The following is a 19,538-nucleotide window of genomic DNA, read 5'->3' as shown; positions in this document are numbered from 1 at the left end:
CAAAACTTTCTACCAAACAAATAAATATTTCTACCTTTCTGCACTTTGAATCGATGAAGAGAATATGATGATTTTTTTTTCTCTGCCCGTTCTGTTGGTTTTTGTCTTTTGCCCTTCTCCCCCGTCCCTCTTCTCAGCTGTTTCTCTTTCCCTCTTTCTTTCTCCCCTTCTTTCCCCCAGTCAAGTCTGTCCCGTATTCATTAAGTGAAAATAAAATAAACAATAAAAGGTGAATCAAATGGACCATTACGGCAAGGCTGGGATGGTCAGTTTGGTAAAGTAAATCCGTTGGGCATCTTTCTTTGCCTTTAGACAACAATTCTGATGGCAAAAGAGCCAAACGGGACAGGCCAAAAAAAAAGAAAAAAAAAAAAAAAAAAAGAGAGAATATGATGAGTCTGATTTGACGACTGAAGGAATCTGAACATCGGTCAGGATGATAATAGGCAGACTGGAAGGGGGCAGGGACGGCTATATGTGCATATATGTGTATGTACTGTGGCGGGGGGGTTGTAACTGTGTTTACCGCAAGTAATGAACCAATCAGCAGGCTGCCCAGGGGAGGATGTAGGGGCGCCAGATAGGGGAATGGGGGTTGTCCCCCCATCGCTCCTCTTCCTAAATGTGGGTCACTTCCCGTCCTCGGGTGATTTTCCTCGTGTTTCTTTAGGAACAATAACCCTTTTGCACCCCCAAAACCTTATCAAATCACTCACTCATTAATGATGCTCTTAATTAAGCTTTGCTGTCTTATTAGCTCTAGCGAGATGCCTCAAACAAGCCTTGAACAACCATCAGCTCACTTTATTGTTGTTATTCGGCTATTTCCCAAATCGGTTATTGTGGGTCACTTCATGCGACAGAAGATGATGTCTATAGAAAGCAGTCTATTTGTGTGTACTTCAAAGGTCTTATTAAAAGAAAACACAAACCACCCCATCCTGCTTGTGTCTTTCATTCTAAGGGTAAACCGGGTCAGAGTATTGATGTTACTGGACTCAGAACGTGTACTTTAAAAATCAGTCGGTCGAAACAAACAAAACCATTGATCTTGATGCAGTCATCTGGCATATAGATTTTTTTTAAGGAAGTATCATAGATTTTTTTTCTACCAAGGAACCTCTTATCTTTTTTTAATCTTTGAGGAAGCCCCACTGAACCATTAATTTCCACCCCCCCCCCCACCCCGACTACCCCCTCCACTTGGGTCCTGACCGACTGAGTAAAAAAAAGAAAAGAAAACAAGGAAAGGTCAGTAGACATCCAAAGCAAGGATTTAAGTGGTTGACCCCCGCAGGCCACTTGGTCAAAGCATGAAAAGAGCAGAGGCGATGCCAAATGACAGTCGCTTCCTTGTACCTCCTGTAATTTCTTTGTCTGGCCACAGAAAGACCGGCTATCCCATTAGGTAGAATAATACTCCAAGAGATATGCTTTAATTATTGAAAGGTTATACTGCTTTATGTATTTTGATATGCACATTTTTTTTTACATGTGCATAATGTTTTTTGGCCTTGACAAAGTCCATTTCTGTTTTTGACTGGCAGATATATGCCTGAATATAGCTGTTACAATTAGATTCAGGTCAGCTGAAACAAACAGAAATAGGGCTGCTCTTTTTTATGTGTAGTGACCGCAGAAATTCACATAATGATGATGATACAGGGGGTGGGGAGTGTTTCACATTTGTTCACAATACTCTCAAAATGGACACATTATATCCATCGCTTACAGATTTCCAATTGACAGCTTCCAGAGACTTTCAGTAGCAACCTTTTAAGGTCATCGTCTAAGCTACTGCAGGAACACTTTGACTTCTCCCTTTTAATCTAGCATTACTAAGTTTTTCATAAGTAGTTAGATGTATGCTGAATAACCAGAAAAAAACAACAAAAAAGCAAACCATCAGGATATGTGCACACTGTGGTCATAAAGGGATAGACATGGTCATCACCAATACTCAGGTATAATGGTATAATTAATGATAGGTACTTACCTCACAGACAATTGTTCTGTCAGTGGGCTGGTTTCAGTCATTGTGCAAATGTACTGTTTATAAGGTTGGGGAAAGCTGCAGTCAGCTGAGACTGAACAAGTCATGAGTAACAAAACGTTTTCTCCCACTGAAAATGCGACATCCACATAAACAGGATCAACCTTTTGGGATTTACTTACCTGGATGATTGCGCATGCATCAAGGCAAGCTGTGGTGTTTAGATGATGCTCAACTGGTACTAATGGGACCAAAGTATGCCGAGGATATTGCCCACACTATTATACCAACAACAGCCTGAGCTTTTGATACAAGGCAGGATGGGTCAAACCAGATTCTGATACTGCCATTAACATGTTGCTGCAGAAGTCAAGACTCATCAGACCAGGTAATGTCTTGTTAATCTTCTATTGTCCAGTTCTGGTATGCCCATGCAAACTGTAGCCTGAGTTGCCTGTTCTTAGCTAACAGGAGTGGCACCAAGTGCTGTCTTCTGCTGCTGTAGCCCATCTGTTTCAAGGTTTAACGTTGTTGTGCATTTGGAGATGATCTTTTTCATACCCTGGTTATTAAGTTGCTCCCCTATCAGCCTGAAGCAGTCTTGCCATTCTCCCTCTTCTGACATCAACAAGGCAATTTTTGCCAAGAGATCTGTTGCCCACTGGATTTTTTTTTTTTGCCGACCGTTCTCTGCAAACTCTGGAGATTGGGAAAATCCCAGTAGCTCAGTAGTTTCTGAAATGCTAAGACCAGCCCATCAGACATTTTTCCAGGGTGGAATGATTGCACACAATACACCTTTTGTGACCAAAAAACCCCAAAACAAGTTTTGATTTATTTTGGATTTTCTCTGATCCACAAACTTTGACCAGAACTATAGACAACAAACATTAGTCTTTAGCCTTTTTCTTTGGGCTGATCTGTGTATTTGTAGAGTTCATACTCATTAGGAGACATGAAGACTGTTCTTTCCATTTATCAGCTATATTTACAAGGTGTATTTCATGACTCTGACCTTTAAAACTAAAACCCATAACTGTGGACATATCTTCCCTTTTATGTATTGTCCTTGCACCCCTCTGTACTACTTCTGCCACTGTTGTGTTTTTTAGATCGCTCTACTTAAGAGCTGTTCTGAAGAGTTGCTTCTGTGATTGTAATTTGTATTTGTATTTGTATCTTTATTTATTTCAGACATCATAAAACAAACAAAAAAACCAATATATACTCGTCTACATGTATTTTCATTTACGAATATGAATATATGTGTAGATATACACACACACACGTATTTGTACAGACAAACAAGAAAAATATAATAAAATAAAACACATTCGTCTAACATGAGATAACAGTTGTCTGGTCTGAAAAGGAGTAGGAAGAAGTATGCACATACTTATTAACTCCTACCCCTGCTCAACATCTTATTAATCCCACATATTTACCTAATTCTCCTCATCACATATTCCACACAATACACAAGAAAACTTATATCAACAAGGCTGGCACGATATTTATAATTTAAATACGAGTTGACATATTTATACATACAATGGGTGATTGTCTTTTTCAATATCATATCCTTCCAAGAGTAATTTTCGAAGTGTCTTTATGAACTTGCCAATTCCTGAGCATTGCTGTAATTCTGCAGTAAAGCTATTCCACAGTTTTACTCCATAAATAGTTACGCAAAAGGTTTTAACATTTGACCGTGCTTTAAGAATCTTCAGATTCAATTTACCCCTTAGTTCATAGTCTCCTTCTCTGTCATAGAACATCCTCTGTATATTTCTTGGTAACATATTGTATCTAGCTTTATACATAATTTTTGCCGTTTTGTATTTTATAAGATCCATAAACTTCAATATTTTTAATTTCAAAAACATGGCGTTAGTATGGTCTCTATATCCAGCTTTACTAATTATCCTGATTGCTTTTTTTTGAATTTTACATATTGGTTGAAGTGAAGTTTTATATGTGTTTCCCCAAATTTCCGCACAGTATTCCAAATATGGCAATATAAGTGAACAGTAAAGTACCCGGAGTGATTTGGAAGGCAAAAAATATTTAACTTTACTCAGTATGGAGACACTTCTTGACAGTTTAGCTTGTACATACTTTATATGAGGTTTCCAGCAGATTTTGTTATCTATTATCACACCCAGAAATTTTGTATCCGAAACTTGCTCTAATTCGACATTATTTACTAATAACTTTGCTTCGGCATTGTATCAAAGCAACAACCCTCTAATTTGACTTTTCTTTAGTGGAAGGTGGACAAATTTGCAGGAACGTTTCTGTTAAAGTGTGCACTGTGCTTCAGGACATGACGGCATAATGATTTGCAGGTACATATGTAATACTGATACAGGCCACAGGCCACTTTTTGTCATAAATTTTGTCCGGATTTTACAGTAGAACTCTTTACCGACAGTCAGTTTCAGCCCACAAATTCACAATGCGCAACCCTTTAAATGTAGAAAAAAGATGCTTCTGATGTGAAGCACAGTCTAAAGGCTCAGTGACTGAAAACCAACTGGTATATTTGGTATAGCTTTTAAAATTTGATCATAATCAATCATGATTTAAATAAACTAGGTAGTTTTTATTACAGGATTGTTCTGCAGAATTCGTTTTTCTGTTCACACTGCGCACAGTAGAATCTGCGGTGTTGTACTATAACACTAGTGTCAGCAGTGCACAGCTATTCTTAAGAGAGAACCAGATAATCCCAAAAAGCCCTTGTTAAAAACAACTCAAAGTCAGGCTTAGTGTCTATGTCTATGAACCCTTAGTCACCCTTCCTCAGTCTTGCTGCCTCTCCCTATTTCTTCCATCCTCCTTACTCATACACATGATCACCTGCACTCGTTCACATGTACACTTGGTCATGCTCTCTTCACACTCAAACCTTAATCCTTTATGCTCAAAGACGTAGTTAGGAGGTGTAGGCGGTGGATGAATGGGTACCAGTCATTGGGAGTGACTTGGAAAGCTGGCATAGTTTTTAGACCAGCTAAAAATCACATCAAGGAGAAGGATTTGGGAGAGGGAGGGAAAATGAAAGATCATCTCGTTAGCCATACTGACTTACTGGTCTGTCATTAAGCATTTCATGACCTGTCCATCCTAAGAAAAAAAGGAAAAAGAAAAACAAGAGCTCAGCACCTCTGCCACTTAGCTTTTTGCACCAGAGGCCACTGTCCTCTGCAAAACAGGATGTTTTAAGTTGCGGGATGGTGTGTGTGTGTGGTGGGTGGAGGGGGCTGTATCATTTTGGGTGCGGATGGGGCCGCGTGCTTTAATAGGAAGCTGTGAGCAGTCTGTGTTGTAATTATCTCACTTTGCTGCACTTACAGAATGCTTGACCTGCTTCTCAGCATTGATATGGCACATTTGTCAGGGTGAGGATAGGGTTGTGTGGGAATAAAGAAAATATTTAACTGCTAAACAGCTTTCATCAATAGCATTGCATTAAAATGTTTATTAAAGCCACTGGCATTAGACTAAAACTTTTATTAAAGGTGCGGCTATAATCATCTTATACACACATTGCAAATAGTGCTCATGAAGAGTTGATGCTCAGTCTATTTAAGGTCTTAAGCTTCTTTGGCGCGACGATCTATTGTGTAAGTGACTTGGAGCAGCAGAAGGTTAAAAGCATACACGCTTACAAACACAAATGATTTTAAAAGATAGGCCAGGCTGAAGGCCTGGAATTCATTTAGCTTCTAACTGCATTTGAGTTTGCCTAGTAACGAGTGACAAAAGAAGAGTCAAGAAAATTGTAAGTCCCCAGGGACCATCTGAAGGGCGAAACAAACTGCAATGTATGGAAGAATGTGATGAAAAGAGGAACTTCTCTGTCTGTTTTTAGCTTTCTAGTAATCATTAACTGTAACTGCATGTCATATTCTTATCTGACGCATGAAGGGGCGGAACCCTGATATATTAAAAGCATTCTGAAGTGTATTTTTGGGCGGAGACCTATGCTGAGTGTGTTGCAGTGTACCTCTCCCCACGCATGTGTTCAATAAAATCATTGTTTGACCAAACTCTTTTGGACCATTGTTGCTTTGGACTCATCCTCAATATTTGGAATTCGGGACAGTTGGCACACAGGATTTGGATCTATGTGGGAGTTTGCGTGAAGGAGAAATGTTTTTTGTGTGAGTGAGAACATGTGTAAGTGTGATGGTGTGCTTCGGCTGCCCTGGGTGTGACAGAGGCTCTGAGAGTCTTGGTCTTCATGGGTGGGCGATAGAAGGGGTGAAGAAGTTGGAAAGATATCAAAGTGTTGTGTGATTTGCCTTATCACAAGACCCAAATTGAAAAGAAAATGCTACAAGGTTAATTACTGGATTAATGTATGTTATGGGAATAAGTTTTGGGGATCCTCCAAACAACGTCTGGTTTGCAGCACATAAACTGTACAACGTTTAGCCCACCAAATATACCTGTTTGAGATATTTGTTGGAGCATACAACTATAAGCAATAAACCATTAATGAAGCACTCAAACAGTTACATCCATCAGCCATAATGCAAAGATTTCATCAACAATTGAAACAAATGTTTGCTAAATGATGCACAACGATTATTTCATATTTACTTTTTACTCTTGTGAGGCAAGAGGCAGAACTAGGCTCAAATCAGGCAACAGGTCCTTAAATTGGTCAAAAATAAATGTAAAATAGAATTATACACATTAAAGTTTAGTTAAGGTAATATTAAGGTTTTTAGTCAATTCTTACACTTACCATGTAACATTAATTCTTTTCAGGTTTCATGCCCCACTTTTGCCACTTTACCCCTCCCACCTTATGGTGGGGAGTAGTAAAGATCTGTTTTTCTATTTAAACACACTATGCTGATAAAATATTTTATGAATGTCTGATGTAATACAAATGCTTTTCCTTGCTTGCATGTCTTTAAATGTAGCCTAACGAGTGTTTTTATTTGGACTGTATATATTTACTCTACATGTTTGTATTGTTGAATCAGTGTGGTGAATGCATCAGTCTCTTTAGGCAGGTTCTCAGCTTTGCTTTGTGTTGTTGGCTCTGTGTTTAAATTGAAACACTGTAAAAATGGTACATGCGTCCTCGGTCGTACAGGGATTTGTGCCAGTGTGTGTGACTGTAGCATGAGGTTTATACTGTTAACTGGTAATTATCTGACAGTGCATTTCAGGACATGTTACAGGTGAAAAGAAAGGTAACTTGCATTTCTTTTAGAATAGTAATCTATAACACATTACAAAATACATTTTGATGTCTGCTTAAAAGACTAAGATTGATTTAAAACAATAGCCCAGAAAACAATAGATGACATCACAGAAATCTTTATACATGATTTTTGACTTTTCCAGCTGTTTGCTTGAGTTAGTTAAATTTAAATTTAAGTAAAATGTGGTGAAAATAAACTAACCAGTTATTTAATTAATGATTTCACTCTTCTTTTATTTGGTTTTTACTTATATCTCATGTAATTTTATTTTACAGTTCCAATATACAACACTTTGTGTCAGCTGTGGTTGTTTTAAAGTGCTTTATAAATAAAGATGATGATGATGATGCAGCTGCCCTTGAAAAGTACTGCTGTACTAACAGTATTGCTAAAGTTAGGACACACTACTTCATCATAACATCGTACCATTAACTTTGAGCCCTACTAGACATATAGCTGTTGCAAATGATACTTGGGCAGAATGCATAAAAAGTGCTCTGGTGTGCTGCAACAAAATATGACCCAATGAAGTTGGACATTCCGCACTTTTAGCATACTACGTTTGACACACTAAATGTTGGGACACATTAAATCATTTCTGGCACAGTAAATAATATGGTAGTACAGTTAATGGAATGTGCTCTCGATTTGTCACAGCAGGAAGAGGTGATACTAATGACATTAAAATTACTGCATTCCTTTGAGCTGGGTTGCTTCCAGGTTTCTGTGTTGTAAACGCTGGCTCACTGGGACGCTTGATGGAATAATTAACAAAATTGGTTTCACCTACGCGTTTACTGCTCTGACAAATCAAGAAGCCTGCTATGAAAGGGGTATATTTAATTTGTCAAGCTTCGTCTCTCTGCATAATAAAAAATCTGCTCCGATCTTCCTGCCAGTGGTCCCTAGGTTTTAACACAGTATTATAATACTGCTTTGAAAGGCAAGGCAAGGCAAGTTTATTTGTATAGCACAATTCAACAACAAGGTGATTCAAAGTGCTTTACAGAGACATTAGAAACAAGAACAAATAAAAAGCATGATTTAAAATTGATTAAAACAAGCAAATAAACTAACTAACTAATTAACAAACAAACAAACAAACAACAGTATATAAAATCAAAACAGATAAAATCAGAACAGTAGATAAAATCAGTAGTTAAATGTAAGTTTTGAAATTTAAGCTTAAAGTGTGGATTTGGTGCTTTATTCAAGTCTTCAACCTGGATTTAAATAAACTGAGTGTTTCAGCTGATCTGAGGCTTTCTGGGAGTTTGTTCCAGATATACGGAGCATAAAAGCTGAATGCAGCTTCTCCGTGTCTGGTTCTGACTCTGGGAACTGATAAAAGACCGGATCCAGATGACCTGAGGGATCTGGAAGGTTCATACTGGGTCAGGAGGTCATTGATGTATTTTGGTCCTAAACCATTCAGAGCTTTATAGGCCAGCATCAGAACTTTAAAGTCTATCCTCTGACGGACAGGCAGCCAGTGTAAGGACCTCAGAGCTGGACTGATGTGGTCCACTTTTTTGGTCTTAGTGAGGACTCGAGCAGCAGAGTTCTGAATGAGCTGTAGTTGTCTGACTGATTTTTTAGGTAGACCTGTAAAGATGCTGTTACAGTAATCAAGCCTACTAAAGATGAATGCATGGACTAGTTTTTCCAGGTCCTGTTGAGACATCAGATCTTTTATCCTTGATATATTCTTGAGGTGATAGTAAGCTGACTTTGTTATTGTCTTAATGTGTTTTTCTAAGTTTAGGTCTGCATCCATCACTACACCCAAATTTCTCGCCTGGTTTGTGGTTTTTAGATGTATAGATTGAAGTTCTCTGGTGACCTGTAATCGTTTTTCTTTGGCGCCAAAGACTATTACCTCAGTTTTGTTTTTGTTTAGCTGGAGAAAATTGTGGCACAACCAGTCATTGATTTCCTCAATGCATTTACCAAGAGCCTGTACAGGGCCTCGGTCTCCTGGTGACATTGTGATATATATTTGTGTGTCATCTGCATAGCTGTGATAGTTTATTTTGTTGTTGTTTATAATCTGTGCCAGTGGGAGCATGTAGATGTTAAACAGAAGGGGTCCCAAGATGGAACCTTGGGGAACTCCACATGTGATACTTGTCTGCTCAGATGTGAAGTTACCTATTGATACAAAGTATTTCCTGTTTTCTACGTATGTTTTGAACCAGTTTAGTACAGTTCCTGAAAAACCTGCCCAGTTCTCCAGTCGTTTGAGTAATATGTTGTGGTCAACTGTATCAAATGCTGCACTGAGATCCAGTAAAACTAGGACTGACATTTTTCCACTGTCTGTATTCAGACATATGTCATTAAACACTTTGGTCAGAGCGGTTTCAGTGCTGTGGTTCTGTCTAAAACCTGACTGGAAGGCATCGTAGCAATTATTCTGTTTTAAGAAGTAACTCGATGAGAACAGCTCCACTGTTACTTTGGTCCAACCAAGTTTCAGTTAAAAACATAAAATCAAGGCTGTGCTCAGTGATTAAATCATTAATTAAAAATGTTTTCCCAGCTAGAGATCTAATGTTTAATAAAGCCAACTTAAGTGTTTTAGAGGTATTACTTGTCCCCTCGTGTTTGGGAGCAGTCTGTGGCACACAAGGTATGTTTACTATGTTTAAAGATCTTTTAGAGTGCAGCTCTCTGTGTTTTGACCAGGCCACATGTCTCCTGTCACCTAAAAGTACAGAAATTTTAAAACCTTCTAGTAAACAGGGTCCCAGCTTCTCCTGGGAAAAGTCATCACTGCCATAATCCTCACAGCCCGGACCCTTCACACATCACGCATCAGACTGCGGAGACAGGGCATGAAGAGGAACTAAGGGGGGCGAGGCTGGGCAATGTGACTTCGATTGCTCTGTTGAGGGTGGGGCTCGATGGCGAACCTTTGGCCGCTCTGGTGGGGGGTTTATGGGGGACAAAAAGGGATTGGGACGGGGGGTAGATCTGAGCCCAGCATTGACCCACTCCATCATCTCCTCAGTGAATTTCAGGTGTGGGGAGGAGGGAGAAAGGGAGGGGGAGGAGGGTGATGGCCTGTCAGGGATTTGGGGGACTGGGGAAGGTCGTGGTCCCTTGTCCTGGTCGTTGGTGTTGTTGAGAGAGTTGGAAGCAAATAGGGACCCCTCTTCTTGCCTTAGATGTCTCTCCTTTCTGAGGCTCTTCCTCAGATGCCATGGATGTCTCTCCTTTCTGAGGCTCTTCCCGGGTGGGGGCAAATGGAGCTCCTCCTCAAGGTTTCTGCTGGGCTTTGTCTGTTCTTGGAGTACTGTTTGTTCCTCTTTATGAGATAACTCCTCGTTTATCTCAGCCTTGGCACCAAGCACGGATGGATGACGTATGGAATAAAACAAGTTGGAGGTGAACAGTTTCACCCCTGACTTGTTAAAATTAAATCCATTTGCTTTGAACAGATGCCTGCGTTCCCAAAAAATATTAAAGTTGTCGATAAAGTGCACTGAGTGGTCAGCACATGCTGATATAAGCCATTTATTCAGTGTAAACAACCTGCTGAATCTCTCGTCTCCTCCTCTGACCGGCGGTACAGGTCCACTGACGAATACAGCTGCATTCAGAGAGTTTACAGTATTTAATAATCCAGTAAAGTCCCGTTTCAGAACCTCCGACTGTTGTTTGGACACATCGTTTGACCCTGTATGCAGAACAATGTTTGTCACAGTTGGATATTCATCTGCAATTTGAAGAATTCTCTCCTTCAGGTTGTTGACCATATCGTTAGGAAAGCAGAGGACTTTAGTGTTCTTACCGCACATCCTTTGTACATCCTTTACGGCAGAGTCACCCACAATCAGAGTTTCAGGCCTAGCTTTCCCTGTGGCCTTTCACTTTTCAACAGATTTTCAGACCTTATTTCGCTGCTTTTAGATGGATGGTTGTCCGATATAGATCCAGGGTCCTTTGATAGTGGAGCAAATCTGTTCTGCAGTTTCACATTCAGTTGTTTTGGAGGTTTGTTGTTAACCTTCCTATTCATGGTTGTCCAGTCCTGTTTCCTCCCGTATACAGGGGTAGAAGAGCTTCTCTGTCTCGTAGGAAGTGAAGGCCAGTCGGTTTCAGAGATTTCAGCTCGCTGTGCCCTGCCTGTGATACGTCCTCCCCCTTCCAGGAGACATGATTTATGTCTTGGTTTTGCACCAAGACAGTCTAGGGGGGGATTATCACTTGAGGATTTATAATAATGCACAGAGTCTACTTTCTTGGTCATGTTATCTGTGCTCCTTAGCTGTGTACTAGCTTGCTCATCGCCATTGTTTTGAATCAAAGGCAAGGTTGTTTCATTTCCACACAGTCCATTTACCTCCACGTTTACTTCTGAATTTTTGTCTCCAGTACTGCAATCTTCTGCAGGAGGCTGTGGTAGTCATCTGTGGAGAGGGAAGGCATCTTGTTGCTAGTTAGCCTAGCGGTTAGCACCTTTCCAGGCTATTGAGGCTGCTCGGTGCCCAGACGCTGTAATCAGGCTTCAGCTGTGTCTAGGCCACAGACACACGGAGCGCTGAGGATAAGGTAACCATAAAATGTTGCTGTTTCTGTTAAGAACACTCTAGTCCTAATGATCTACAAGTGTCCAGAAGTTATCGCAGGTAAGCTCACACGGAAAAAAGGGAAAAAATCAGCATAAAAATAAATAAAAATCAATATAAGAAGCAAAGCATTCAAGGGCAAAGAGATGAATGACCTCAGGACCCAAAGGACTCTCAAGGATACAAAAGACAAAAGGAAAAGAAAAATCTGGTCCCAATGTAAAGCTTAACGTCATCGGTTTTGCCTTCTGGTTGATGTAGTGCTGACAGATTTTTGTTTTTCAAGAGGTGACATCTGTCAGGAGACATGATTCAGCCAGGATGCATTCCACATTCAGGTCTTTGGCATACACAGAAGTGCCGCTCTTCCACCTTCATTATTCCTGCATGAATCAGATGGAGGAACAGCTGCTCGGGTGACTCCAAGAGAATTTAAAACAGAAATACTTTGGCAGGAAACAGCGAGACATACTGCGCTGATGAACTGTGATTTTGTTTCATGCCTGCCTGATACAGTTAAAATGCTTTGACTCAGCAAATCAGGTCCTTCATGTGCGTGTATGTCTTTAAGTGTAACAAATAAAGGGGACTGTGCTTCATGTATTCACTTCTGATTTTCAAACATAGTTTTTAACAGTACATCGAGTCTTCCAAATGTTCTTTTTAAGGATGTAAAAATTAAATCATCTGAACCGACAAGAACACCAGGTCTCATATAAGGAAGCTCCTCAACCTCATCTAATTTTTGCAGAAGTTGGCTTAAGAGTGCTGAAAGAGCTGCACTTCAAACTAACTACTGCTGGCAACGAAAATTGAGTTACTAATGCTCTCGCACATCGCAGTCGTGACTCACACACATCTCCCTTACTTGGCAGAATTGGGGTAGATGACACACACCTGGGCTTGTTGGCAGGCATTTACCGTCACCATTTATTTTCCTATGAAGTGGTGAGCTGCTTCAAAGCACTGCTTGGAAAAGCCTAAAAGGATCAGGTTAGAATTGCCTGTTAAAACCACTATTTGTCACTATAGTGTATACTGAAAGCACATGAAACTCTGTTAATCATCAAACTGTTGCTTTAAATAGCCTGGGACTTACAGAAAACACACACACACTCACCTGGGCCAGAATTGGGAGTGTTGAAGACAAATGAGAGGAAAGTTGGCGTTGTGAGCGCATAAAGACAAAAAGCCTAAGAAGGTAATTAATGCATCTATTCTGGTTCCTATGTAGCAACATGAAATATGTTGTGTGCAGGGGGGGACTGTGAAATAGGCTTCACTGTATTCATGCTTTATGTTCACTGATTAATAACTACACTTTTTCACCACTGACCTCGCACATTTTTCTGTCATTACTCACTAATGACACATGTAAATACTGCTTAGTGGAAAGCACAGAGTCCAGTATGAAGAGCATAAATCTGATAGAGCTTGGTCTATATTAATAATATTAATATTATATAGATTATCCCAATAGGATAATTTGGGTAGTGTGAACGGTGTTGGATTTGTTGTGGGTTTAAGTGGAACTGAATAAAGATTAGGTGAGATCAGTGTTGGCATGTTAGTAATTCAAAAAAAGTATCAAAGCACAAATGAGGTCGAGGACACACACATTCGTGTCTCCATAACTTCAGAAGAAATTTTCTCGACCTCCATTTATTTCCCACTTATAACTCTTGCTATAACTGCTTGCCACATTTGCTTTGTGTTCCAGTAAGGAAGGCAGGTCCTCGTGACCGTGTGCACAACAGCAGTTACACACAAACACACACACACAAACAACAACAACTCTGTATGTAACAAAGTACAGCTGGAATTCACTTGTTTTCTTGCTGTCACCACAAACATCCTTCTAAAATACCGTACAGTTGTCCTCTTCTCCCCTCTTCACTTTGGTAGACAGTGAGTCTTTGTTATTGCCCTTCATCCGTCTGTGTCACTGCAGACAGATGATGACAACAATGCCATCAGCCCCTAAACCCACAGCAATAATTACACCTCTAACACAGAGCCGACCCGCCTCTTGTCAGTCAGGGCCACGATAAACCGTGACAGTGACTGCAGCGAAACACCTGCATGAATGACTCGGAGGTGAAGAAAGACTAATGTGGCAGTGAAGTGTGGCGCCACGCCGCGGGCACACTCATGGCCTTGTAATCTGAAGGAAATGGGCGGCAGGATGACTTCCTGAAATGTCAGCTTTGTGGTTTTATATTCTTGTACTCAGTGTTTTCTCCTCTCCTGTCCTCTTGGGTCAAACAATGTAAAAAACAAACAAAACACTGAATGCTGTAACAAACATTATAGCATTCAAAGAAATACAAATATCATTTAAAAGTTGGAAAGGTAGAAAGTCGAACTTGTTTTTTTTCCATTGTAGTTTTGACTGACACCATTAGTCCATGTATTCATTTATCTATTGTATTAGGAACAGAATATGGGGTTTGTTTTCTTAGCTTTTGCCAATGGTTGTGTCATTATAATACCATATTTACCTCCTTAAGTATTCTTTTGTAAATTTGCTTAAGTCACCAAGGTGATCAGACATAAGGTATTGTTCTTGGTGAAAGCTAGGAATGTCAGACACCCTAAAACTCAATAAAAGAGCTCCATCTTACTTTGCAGCTCACAGTTATTTCTTTCTTCCATGCCTTTTATGATTCATATGTTCCCATAAATGGGTCCACATCACCCACTGACACGGGTGTAACAGCTAACATGCCTAATATGATGCCACTAGACGTCCCCTCATGTTAAATTCAGTGTACAATTTATTGCTTGCCCGCTCCAGGCTCCACACTCAACACTGACTAAAGCACAGAGGATGGGAGACACAATGCTTTGCTGTGTGACACTAATGCATGCATTAATACGCATGGACATGCAGATACACACAGCCAAGCATATTGTAAATATGACTCAGAGGGATGGATGTCAGTATAATGAAAAGATCAACACCAAGATACTTAGTGGGGAAAACAGACACATTACTAAAATGCTTTTACTTCTCATTGCATCAAAAGAAGAGGATTCGGGAAAACCTGTGACTAACTTGAAATACTATACTTTTGAGCTTCAAAAACACGTGAATTCAGATCGCCACTAAAACCTGCCGAGTAAGTCCTGCTACATTATCAGATTCCCCGCTGCCTGCGGCATGCTCCAAAATCTGTTCCAAATATGCTAATATTTTTAATGTGCTCATATTTTCCATCCTGCGAATTTAGGTCAGCATTCAAATACAATGTTGTCAATCCAGCTCAGTGCAGCTGCTATAAAACTTATCACCTTACACCTTTTGCAGACTCAAGCCTACACTGGGTGAGTATTAGATACTTTTAGAAGCAGTGGTTACTTACTGAACCAAGTAGAGCTACATATTTACAGTGGCCCTGACAGGTCAAATGCACTGCAAAGTAAAAAACAAACAAACAAACAAAACCCACACACCCACAAATAGGAAAAATGCTGCAAAAGCTTCCAAAAAACCCCCAAAACTAAAACCCCAAAAGTGTTTTTGGGTGCTAACTGGACTGGACAGTTGTGCACGCAATAAGCTAACTGTAAATAGCTAAAAAATAGACATGTATCTACAGTATTATATGAATCATGTAATCAAAACACACATTACCTGCATCTTTTTCCTTCCTCACAATACAGACGATTCCTCCGCTTCTTTTTAGCGTGTCTCAGTGCGAGGCAAAGCATGTAAGAGACACACTTTGCCTCTCCACGTATGCTTAAGATACTGCATTTAATATATTAATATAAGGCAAGAAGTCAGCAGTGACCAAGAAAGGTATGAAGTGGCAGCATCCTTCAATGCTAGAAACCTTTTAAACTATCTCAAGCTAAGTGGCTAATATGTACTTAGATGTAAATGTGTTAGAAAAGTCTATTTAAACACTGTCCTGTAATTATTTTCACGTTGGCTTGAAATAAATTATCTACCTCTGCTGGTACTGCAGTTTGCTGCAACTTCACGCTTATATAGACAAAGCGTGACATCCACACGGTGGACTGGAATGTCTATTACACGCTTTGCTGTGATACTGGATTTGGTCGCCTTTCCAACTGTTCTGTAATTACCTTCAGTTGTGGCTTTTTGAGTTTTTTTCTTTCTTTTTTTTTTTTTTGCTTAGACTGTGTTTTATTCAGCTTTCATTATGTTTTATTCACCTTTTCTTTTGTTCGCTGGTGTATTCTTAAGTTTCAGTGCGTTTGACCTCCCAGGGCCACCGTACATATTTCTTTTTTGCAGACACAAGTGACTGTGATTTATTTGAACAGATTTTCTTATTTGATGTGAGCTCTTACTGGATTTTATAGATGGTTCTTCGTCTGTGCATTATTGAGCTCCAAAGTTTTGCCTTAAGTTCAATGACAAACTGTCGTCCTAATAACCACGGGATTCTTGATGTACTCAGATGTTGAATTTGCACAAAGTAGGGAACGTCAATACTAGCGCTCTGTCATTTCTGGATTAATGAAACCCAGCGTGGAGAATCAGCTGGAATTCTTGCATTAGTTAATTCATTATGTATTTGCCTTCATTTTCTTCCAGAGCCTTCACTGTCTGTTAGTCTGAGGATAAACACGAGCCAGTCACATCAGGCCCACACCCTCCCTGTTTATACTGACAATGATGACTTGCCCCTAGCTCCGGCCCCGCCACGGCCGTCCACACATGGAACTCATTCTATCTGTGCACAACACCACGAAAGGCTGCCGGATCGCTCCAGCAGCATCATCCTGTAAAACAATCTGTTACTACGGCAACAGGTGCTGTTGGAGACATCCACAATTTAACAAAGAGCAGGAGTTTAAGTGACCAGTCACAGAAAGTTGAGTTTATGGGCAAAGCAGAGCTTTAGGGAAACACAGTAAGGATGACATCAGTGTCCGCACATGCACATGATCTAGAAATAGAGTCACTGTGTTTGTCTTGGCCCGCCTCTCTGCAGTTACTAAGGCTGTGTCAAAATGTGATATGTTGCAGATATCATCTTGCACATGCCAAGAAAACTGTTTAAAAAAAAGATTTAATGAGCTTAAGGTATTAATGCGTGTTAAAACTCAATCGGAGCATTCCTGTCAAACTAGTGCTGCAAGATCGCTGAAATGGATTAGTTTGTTTACAAAGGCAACAACTATCAGAGGCGAGAAAAAAAAGAATAGCCTTTGAAAAGCCCTGCGTGGGTGCAACCATATGATCTCACGATGTTTTGTTGAAGCGACTTGAACAAGACTGTAAATATTTGAGCAAAGTGTGTGTGTTTTAACCCTGCTTTACTGTGTGAATAATGTCACATTATAGTACCGTCCTGCTAAAATCTAGGTCGGGCTGGCTGCCAAACTAACAGAACTCGTGTCATATGAAAACTTTTGCCCCACTCTGTGCCTGTGCGAACACATTCTTCAACCAGAATATCCTATAATCCCCTATTTCAAACTCAAGATGACAATGAAGCCCCAAACTATAATTAACCCTTGCACGTCCAGCATACTTCACATGCCTTTCAAAATAAAGACAAAATGATACGTGACTTCTTCTGTTAGAAGAATCTTTGCTATGTGTGCGAAGAAATGATGCAACTGTAACGAGTAGCTGCTGCACATTGAGGAATTTTACACACAAAAGGAGTTGACTTTGGTTTTAAGCTCTGTGAAAAGCAAACATTTAGAAGTGGGTCTGACTGTTGATAGATTAGGATTACAACATAGCTGATTAAGAGGAACACAATGAACATTCCTTAGCTGACCCTTTTTGTGTTTAATACTTAACTTTGCTGTTAGAAGAATGATGTTGATCAATTTAAAAGGGACAGTGCCGTGCCTGCTGAGTCACTGCACTGTGACAGGGCTACAGTACGGTCTTGTGATGTTAATGCCGTGTGGATGAAGACCTGGATGACTCAACCCTGAAGACTGGTTGGTACAACTGCCCATTTTTCAGGGTACAGAAGGTGGGGAGTAGTGGGTGGACAGATCACTGGACCAGGAAAGATTGCTTCCAGGCCTTTCCAAATGCCGTGTCCAGATGAATGATCACTAACTGGAGATGACTGGATCTGAGTTTAAATCAAGTGTTGCTCAAAACAGAACCTGGCCACTTTTTCCTTTCAGGTCTATTTTTTCTCTCCTTACTCTCAGCCTAGTTTCTGCACTATTCTTCCTTTTAATCCCCCTTTTTGCCACCCCTTTCATATTCATCACTCCCATTTCTTCCCTCCTTTTATTTTTTTTAAAATAAAAAAACAACCCTTTCCATAAAAAACAACCACAAACCCACTGCTCCTGTGCGTGACTTCCATTTTTAAACTGTATGCTGCATTTATTCCCAGCATTTCCGTGATCTTTTACTGTCACACGGTTTGCTCTGACCTGTCCTGTTTAAATTAATCCGATTTTATGAGCCCAGCACAGCAGAAAGCAATGTATGGTGACTTCGTTTCAGTTGCGTGTTTTATACATAGTAATTAAAAAATGCTGAAACAATTGCAAGAAAAAAAAAGCCACACATGAGTTTTAATTGATAACAAAAAGAAAATGAGAAACAGAAAAAAGCTCACAAAAATTTAAATTTAATATTCAATTCAATTCAGTTCAATTCAATTCAATTCAATTTTATTTATATAGCGCCAAATCACAACAAAAGTCGCCTCAAGGCGCTTCATAGATACAGAGAAAAACCCAACAATCATATGACCCCCTATGAGCAAGCACTTTGACGACAGTGGGAAGGAAAAACTCCCTTTTAACAGGAAGAAACCTCCGGCAGAACCAGGCTCAGGGAGGGGCGGAGCCATCTGCTGCGACCGGTTGGGGTGAGAGAAGGAAGACAGGATAAAAGACATGCTGTGGAAGAGAGACAGAGGTTAATATCAGTAGTTTTGAGTGTAATCAAAGGACTCTTTTACATGCTGACAGAGATTCTCTGTGTTCAAGGTTCTGCTGACCCCGGGCCAGGGTTTTCCTTTTTTTTCAAATTGTTATTCATCACATACAAAGACTTAGATAATTTCCTGTTGCATTAATAAAGAATTTCTGATTCTGATATTATAACTGTCTTAAAATCTCTTTTTAAATCAAGCTTGAGATATTTGATATCCTTAAAATGCTTAAAAATCTCCAGAATTTAAAAATTAGGCTTGGATAATTTTGGTTTTGGGGACAACTATCAGCTTGCAATTCAGTCAACAACCTCTGGGGGAGCCATGGTAAGAGTTCGTTGGTTAGGCATGTTGGTACAGGATGAAATATCATGACAGGATTAGTTTTTAACTGAATGAAAGATGGCTTTTGTGTCACGATGTAACAACTCCTTGAGATAAATGACATCACTTTGGGGCCCTCTGACTTTTATAGCGTCACTATCACTAAGGATTATGACTGGTTAACCAACACATGAAATCCTCATTAGCTTCACCTCTACTTTTAGTCTTCTTTTAATATAATAATATTAGTATGCTAATAAGCTACTATGACATCAAGATGTCAAATATTTAGCTTTTATGTGAGAACAATTCTCAGAACAACCTCTGGCATCCTGTGAGGGACGGCGCAGACAGGGTTAAATTCTCTGTGGAAGGGATTTTTTTTGGAGGGGCAGTCATGAGGTTATCCCCCTGTGTCAGACTGTCACTTTTGCCCAAGGCACCTAAGGAAGAAGATTAAGTGGAAATGACCGGAACTGGTGTTTGCAAGTGTACGCACAAGATAGGAGTTCTGTGGCCA

Source organism: Astatotilapia calliptera, chromosome 16, assembly GCF_964374335.1.
Source record: "Astatotilapia calliptera chromosome 16, fAstCal68.1, whole genome shotgun sequence".
Taxonomy (NCBI): Eukaryota; Metazoa; Chordata; class Actinopteri; order Cichliformes; family Cichlidae; genus Astatotilapia; species Astatotilapia calliptera.
Note: the sequence above shows the minus strand (reverse complement) of the source record.